Here is a 7,865-nt window from a genome sequence, read left to right on the forward strand (position 1 = left end):
TTCGTCTCGATCAGACTAGCGGTTTCGCAGATATAGCCAAATGTTTTTTAAGCGCTAAATCACAACGCTACACAAACCGTAAGGCGAAACCTAGCATGTTTGGTATCGTAGGACTCGGCAAGGATTCAGGAGTCTAATTAGATGAGTCTCGTGAAAATAAGTCGACCACACCCAAAGTTATAAGCATTTGAATAAAAAGATTAACCACTAGGTGGCGCTGTTTCAAAACTTCTCAGGCTCCTTCAGGACATCGTGCTGATGACCCATACCAAGTTTCGTAACAATCCGTTCATGCGTTCTTAAAATACAGCATTTTAGCACAAAATTCTAAATGGCCGACAGTCAAAATGGCCGATATGGTAAAATTGGATATCAGTCGACTCGGCATGTCGCCCTGAATCTATCAAGACCAATTTTATGATTTTTGGACAAACTGTTCAGAAGTTATAAGCAAAAATAGCCATTTTTCATATCTCTGGACCAGTAGATGGCGCTGCGCCGAAACGCAGCATGTAGCCTCAGGTCATGCTTGTGATGACATGAACCAAGTTTAGTCTGAATACGATAAAGCGTTGCGAAGATACAGCCTTACGACTGTTTTCGCAAGCGCTACGTAAAATTTGTTCGAGCGTTTATTGAAAACGGTTTGACAAATCAACTAGATTTTAATAACTTTTGGCCAGCACTGCCTGAAGATGATCTGGTTCAATTTTCGTGCAAATCGGACAAACCGTCTAGGACGAGTTCGAAAAAGTAGGTTTTGAGAATAATTCAAAATGGCGGCCATGTTTTTATGACGGAAAATGACGTCATAGGGTGCAATCGAATCGGCATGAGCTCAGGAATCAGAGGAAAAAAGAAGTTTGTTGATTGGCCTTACGGTTCAAAAGTTATTAGCAAAACAAAAGTGAAATTTTGGACAGGTGGTGGCGCTAGAGGGAATGACTTAGAAACACCAAAATTGGTGTATTTAATGTTGGGAATATCCTCTATCAGAATGTCAAACCAAAACAACTTTCCCGCAATCGGTTCTATGGGCTGCCATAGACTCCAAGAGCGGAAGAAGAAGAAGAATAATAATAAGAACGGGAACAATTACAATAGGTGCCCGCACCTTCGGTGCTTGGCCCCTAATAATAATAATAATAATAATAATAATAAGAACGGGAACAGATACAATAGGTGCCCGCACCTTCGGTGCTTGGCCCCTAATAATAATAAGAACGGGAACAGATACAATAGGTGCCCGCACCTTCGGTGCTTGGCCCCTAATAATAAGAACGGGAACAGATACAATAGGTGCCTCCGCACCTTCGGTGCTTGGCCCCTAAATATAGCTGCAAGCAGCAATTATCGGGGCCAAGCGCAAGCAGATGACAGGATATGCCAACATGGCTGAAGGTGTCAGACCAACTGCAACAATGAGCAATTAAATACATTTAAAGAGGATTTTAGGTCAAATGGCTGAAAAATCACATAAATTGTCATTCAAAATATGATTTAAATGATTATCACTTTCGACCAATAGGTGGCGCAGTTACAAAACTGATGTGATGTGGTCAGAGTGAAGTGACAATGACACATACAAAGTTTGGTGTCAATATGTCAAGGCATTGCAGAGATAAAGCCTGAATAGTGCTTTTAGCATCATGCCTCAACTTTGCTGCTACGCTATACGAAAACAGTTTCGTGTATCGACACGAAATCCATAACTTTTAGTCGGCATGGTTTGGAGATGATACGATTCGATTTTGGTGAAAATCGGACAAACGGTCTAGGAGGAGTTCGAAAAAGTAGGTTTTGACTGAAAATCAAGATGGCGGACAGGAACTTCGGCCAAATAAGGAAAACTTGGTATCTATGTTCTCGGCTTGACCCAAGGAATCTATTAAGACCAGTGGCATTTCAAAAGCCAGATTTATTCAAAAGTTATTAGCCTTTTTGGAAATTTTGTCATAACATTTGATCACTAGGTGGCGCTGTCTCGAAATATTTTGGGTACCTTCAGGGGATGGTGCTGATGGCACATTCTGAGTTTCGTAATATTACACCAATGCATTTGTTTACTATAGCATTTTAATTCACAAAACTGTATTGAAGTCAATGGGAAATTCATGTTTTGTTCTGTTATATCGCCACCAAGAGACTCAGTCCCACCATTTTTTTTATGTGTCCTCAGAGTGAGCCCATGCATATTTGTGTCAATTTTGGTGAAAATATCTCAATTCGCTTCGGAGTTATAGACATTTATATGAAAAAACACGAAAAAAATGACTGACACATGACTTTGATTGGAATTTACTACCCCTAAACATCAATATTTTCACATTTGGGCATTGGCGCATAGCTATCGACCTATGTTTCCAAACTTCTGACGGTGGTTTCGTCTCGATCGGACAAGCGGTTTCAAAGATATAGCCAAATGTTTTTTAAGCGCTAAATCACAACGCTACACAAACCATAAGGCGAAACCTAACATGTTTGGTATCGTTGGACTCGGCAACGATTCAGGAGTCTAAAGAGATGAGTCTCGTGAAAATAAGTTGACCACACCCAAAGTTATAAGCATTTGGAAGCATTTGGGGAAAAAAATTCACCACTAGATGGCACTGTTTCGAAACTTCTCAGACTCCTTCAGGACATCGTGCTGATGACCCATACCGAGTTTCGTAACGATACGTTCATGCATGCCTAAAATACAGCATTTTAGCACATAATTCAAAATGGCCGACAGCCAAAATGTCTGATCTGGGAAAATTGGATATCAGTCGACTCAGCATGACGTCCTGAATCTAACGAGACCACGTTTATGATTTTTGGGCAATCCATTCAGAAGTTATAAGCAAAAACAGCCATTTTTCATATCTCCGGACCAGTAGGTGGCACTATGACGAAACGCAGCATGTAGCCTCAGGTCATGCTTGTGATGATATGGACCAAGTTTGGTCTGAATATGATAAAGTGTTGAGGAGATACAAGCTTGTGTCTGTTTTCGTTAGCGCTACGTAAAATTTGTTTGCGCGGTATTCGAGAACAGTTTGACGAATCAACACGAATTCCATAACTTTTTGTCGGCATGGTCTGGAGATGATCTGGTTCAATTTTCGTGAAAATCGGAGTAACGGTCTAGGAGGAGTTTGAAAAAGTATGTTTTTCGGAAAATTCAAAATGGTGGAAAAATTTCCATGACGGAAAATGACGTCATATGGTGCAGTCGAATCGTCCTGAGCCAAGGAATAAGAGGAAAAAGGAATTTTGTTTCTAGCCCTTGTGGTTCAAAAGTTATTAGCATAAACATGAGTGCAACTTTGGACAGCTGGTGGCGCTAGAGGGAATGAATTGGAGACTCCAAATTTGCTATGCTGATAGGTCAGACTCTCCTCTATCAGTGTGCCAAATTTGATAACTTTCCCGCAAGCGGTTCTATGGGCTGCCATAGACTCCCAGTCGGAAAAATGAAGAATAATAATAAATATAGCTGCAAGCAGCAATTATCGGGGCCAAGCGCAAGCAGATGACAGGATATGCCAACATGGCTGAAGGTGTCAGACCAACTGCAACAATGAGCAATTAAAGACATTTAAAGAGGATTTTAGGTGAAATGGCTGACAAATCATGTAAAAAGTCATTCAAAATATGATTTAATGGATTATCACTTTCGACCAATAGGTGGAGCAGTTACAAAACTGATGTGATGTGGTCAGAGTGAAGTGACAATGATACATACAAAATTTGGTGTCAATATGTCAAGGCATTACAGAGATAAAGCCTGAATAGTGCTTTTGGCATCATGACTCAACTTTGCTGCTGCACTATACGAAAACGGTTTCGTCTATCGACACGAAATCCATAACTTTTAGGCGGCACAGTCTGGAGATGATATGATTCGATTTTGGTGAAAATCGGACAAACGGTCTAGGAGGAGTTCGAAAAAGTAGGTTTTGAATGAAAATCAAGATGGTGGACAGGAAGTTCGGCCAAATAAGGAAAACTTGGTATCTATGTTGTCGGCTTGACCCAAGGAATCTATTAAGACCAGTGGCATTTCGATAGGCCGATTTATTCAAAAGTTATTAGCCTTTTTGGAGAAATGTTTATAAATTTTGACCACTAGGTGGCGCTGTCTTGAAATATTTTGGGAACCTTCAGGCTATGGTGTTGATGGCACATTCTGAGTTTCGTAATATTACACCAATGCATTTGTTTAGTAAAGCATTTTCTTTCACAAAACTGTATTGAAGTCAATGGGAATTTCATGTTTTGTTCTATTATATCGCCACCAAGAGGCTCAGTCCCACCATTTTTTTTATGTGTCCTCAGAGTGAGCCCATACATATGTTTTTCAATTTTGGTGAAAATATCTCAATTTGCTTTGGAGTTATAGACATTTATATGAAAAAACACGTAAAAAATGACTGACACATGACTTTGATTGGATTTTACTACCCCTTACTATCAATATTTTTGCATTTGGGCATTGGCGTATAGCTATCGACCTATGTTTCCAAACTTCTGACGGTGGTTTCGTCTCGATCGGACTAGCGGTTTCGAAGATATAGCCAAATGTTTTTTAAGCGCTAAATCACAACGCTACACAAACCGTAAGGCGAAACCGAGCATGTTTGGTATCGTTGGACTCGGCAACGATTCAGGAGTCTAAAGAGATGACTCTTGTGAAAATAAGTCGACCACACCCAGAGTTATAAGCATTTGGGAAAAAAGATTAACCACTAGGTGGCGCTGTTTCGAAACTTCTCAGGCTCCTTCAGGACATCGTGCTGATGACCCATACTGAGTTTCGTAACAATCCGTTCATGCGTTCATAAAATATAGCATTTTAGCACATAATTCAAAATGGCCGACAGCCAAAATGGCTGATCAGGGAAAATTGGATATCAGTCGACTCAGCATGTCACCCTGAATCTAACGAGACCACTTTTATGATTTTTGAACAAACCATTCAGAAGTTATAAGCAAAAACAGCCATTTTTCATATCTCCGGACCAGTAGGTGGCACTACACCGAAACGCAGCATTTAGCCTCAGGTCATGCTTGTGGTGATATGTACCAAGTTTGGTCTGAATACGATAAAGCGTTGCGGAGATACAGGCTTGTGTCTGTTTTCGCAAGCGCTACGTAAAATTTGTTTGCGTGGTATTCGAGAACGGTTTGACAAATCAACACCAATTCCATAACTTTTTGTCGGCATGGTCTGAAGATGATCTGATTCAATTTTCGTGGAAATTGGAGCAACGGCCTAGGAGGAGTTCGGAAAAGTAGGTTTTTCGGAAAATTCAAAATGGCGGAAAAATATTATGACGGAAAATGACGTCATAGGGTGCTTTCGAATTGTCATGAGCTCAGGAATCAGAGGAAAAAAGAATTTTGTTTCTAGCCCTTGTGGTTCAAAAGTTATTAGCATAAACATGAGTGCAACTTTGGACAGTTGGTGGCGCTAGAGGGATTGGTTTTAAGACACCAAATTTGCTATGGTGACAGATTGGCCTGTCCTCTATCACGGTGCCAAATTTCATAACTTTCCCGCAAGCGGTTCTATGGGCTGCCATAGACACCAAGTCGGAAGAAAAAGAAGAATAATAATAATAAATATAGCTGCAAGCAGCAATTACCGGGGCCAAGCGCAAGTAGATGACAGGATATGCCAACATGGCTGAAGGTGTCAGACCAACTGCAACAATGAGCAATTAAAGACATTTAAAGAGGATTTTAGACGAAATGGCTGAAAAATCATAGAAACAGTCAATAAAAATATGATTTAATGCATTATCACTTTCGACCAATAGGTGGCGCAGTTACAAAACTGATGTGATGTGGTCAGAGTGAAGTGACAATGACACATACAAAGTTTGGTGTCAATATTTCAAGGGATTGCAGAGATAAAGCCTGAATAGTGCTATTAGCATCATGCCTCAACTTTGCTGCTGCGCTATACAAAAACGGTTTGGTCTATCCACACGAAATCCATAACTTTTAGTCGGCACGGTCTGGAGATGATACGATTCGATTTTGGTGAAAATCGGACAAACGGTCTAGGAGGAGTTTGAAAAAGTAGGTTTTGAATGAAAATCAAGATGGCGGACAGGAAGTTTGGCCAAATAAGGTAAACTTGGTATCTATGTTCTCGGCTTGACCCAAGGAATCTATTAAGACCAGTGGCATTTCAGTAGCCAGATTTATTCAAAAGTTATTAGCCTTTTTGGAAATGTTGTTATAACTTTTGACCACTAGGTGGCGCTGTTTCGAAACTTCTCACGCTCCTTCAGAACATCGTGCTGATGACCCATACCAAGTTTCGTAACAATCCGTTCATGTGTTCTTAAAATACAGCATTTTAGCACAAAATTCAAAATGGCCGACAGTCAAAATGGCCGATATGGTAAAATTTGATATCAGTCGACTCGGAATGTTGCCCTGAATCTAACGAGACCAATTTTATGATTTTTGGACAAATTGTTCAGAAGTTATAAGCAAAAATAGCCATTTTTCATATCTCCGGACCAGTAGGTGGCGCTGCGCCGAAACGCAGCATGTAGCCTCAGGTCATGCTTGTGATGACATGTACCAATTTTGGTCTGAATCCGATAAAGCGTTGCGGAGATACAGCCCTACGACTGTTTTCGCAAGCGCTACGTAAAATGTGTTCGAGCGTTATTCGAAAACGGTTTGACGAATCAATTTGAATTCCATAACTTTTTGTCAGCACTGCCTGAAGATGATCTGGTTCAATTTTCGTGCAAATCGGACAAACCGTCTAGGACGAGTTCGACAAAGTAGCTTTTTCAGCACATTCAAAATGGCGGCCATATTTATAAGCCGGAAAATGACGTCATAGGGTGCAATCGAATCGTCATGAGCTCAGGAATCAGAGGAAAAAAGAATTTTGTTGATTGGCCAAACGGTTCAAAAGTTATTAGCAAAATAAAAGTGAAATTTTGGACAGGTGGTGGCGCTAGAGGGATTGGTTTTAAGACACCAAATTTGGCATGGTGACTTTTTGGACTGTCCTCTATCATTGTGCCAAATTTCATAACTTTCCCGCAAGCGGTTCTATGGGCTGCCATAGACTCCCAGAGCGGAAGAAGAAGAAGAAGAATAATAATAATAATAATAATAAGAACCGGAACAAAAACAATAGGTGCCTCCGCACCTTCGGTGCTTGGCCCCTAATAATAATAATAAGAACGCGAACGAAAACAATAGGTGCCTAGCACCTTCGGTGCTTGGCCCCTAATAATAGGAACGGGAACAGATACAATAGGTGCCTACGCACCTTCGGTGCTTGGCCCCTAATAAGAACGGGAACAGATACAATAGGTGCCTCCGCACCTTCGGTGCTTGGCCCCTAATAATAATAAGAACGGGAACAGATACAATAGGTGCCTCCGCACCTTCGGTGCTTGGCCCCTAATAATAAGAACGGGAACAGATACAATAGGTGCCCGCACCTTCGGTGCTTGGCCCCTAATAATAATAATAATAAGAACGGGAACAGATACAATAGGTGCCTCCGCACCTTCGGTGCTTGGCCCCTAAATATAGCTGCAAGCAGCAATTATCGGGGCCAAGCGCAAGCAGATGACAGGATATGCCAACATGGCTGAAGGTGTCAGACCAACTGCAACAATGAGCAATTAGAATAGAATAGAATAGAATATTTATTTGTCATTGTAACTGGTACAACGAAATTAAGTACAGTCCTTGTCAAGTGCCAAACATCTAAAAATACAAAAATACTACTACTACATTAATACTAAAAACACATAGGAGACACACTCATGCAGACATCCACATTTAAAAACAGGGCACATGGCCCTTTTGACACAGATCAGTGGTGGGGACTATAA

General features: G+C 40.8%; 1 long non-coding RNA gene across 1 annotated transcript in view; it reads left to right on the plus strand.

Annotated features, from left to right (window-relative positions):
• Positions 1-7,559, plus strand: part of LOC309480369 — an 88,528-nt gene extending 80,969 nt beyond the window's left edge. The window contains exons 2-3 of the long non-coding RNA XR_014199598.1: positions 7,222-7,397; positions 7,457-7,559. This is a non-coding gene — a long non-coding RNA (uncharacterized lncRNA). The remainder of the gene's footprint in view (positions 1-7,221; positions 7,398-7,456) is intronic.
• The last annotated feature ends 306 nt before the right edge of the window (positions 7,560-7,865 follow it).

This window comes from Leuciscus leuciscus (assembly GCF_965113295.1).
Source record: "Leuciscus leuciscus genome assembly, chromosome: 18".
In the NCBI taxonomy this organism is placed as follows: domain Eukaryota; kingdom Metazoa; phylum Chordata; class Actinopteri; order Cypriniformes; family Leuciscidae; genus Leuciscus; species Leuciscus leuciscus.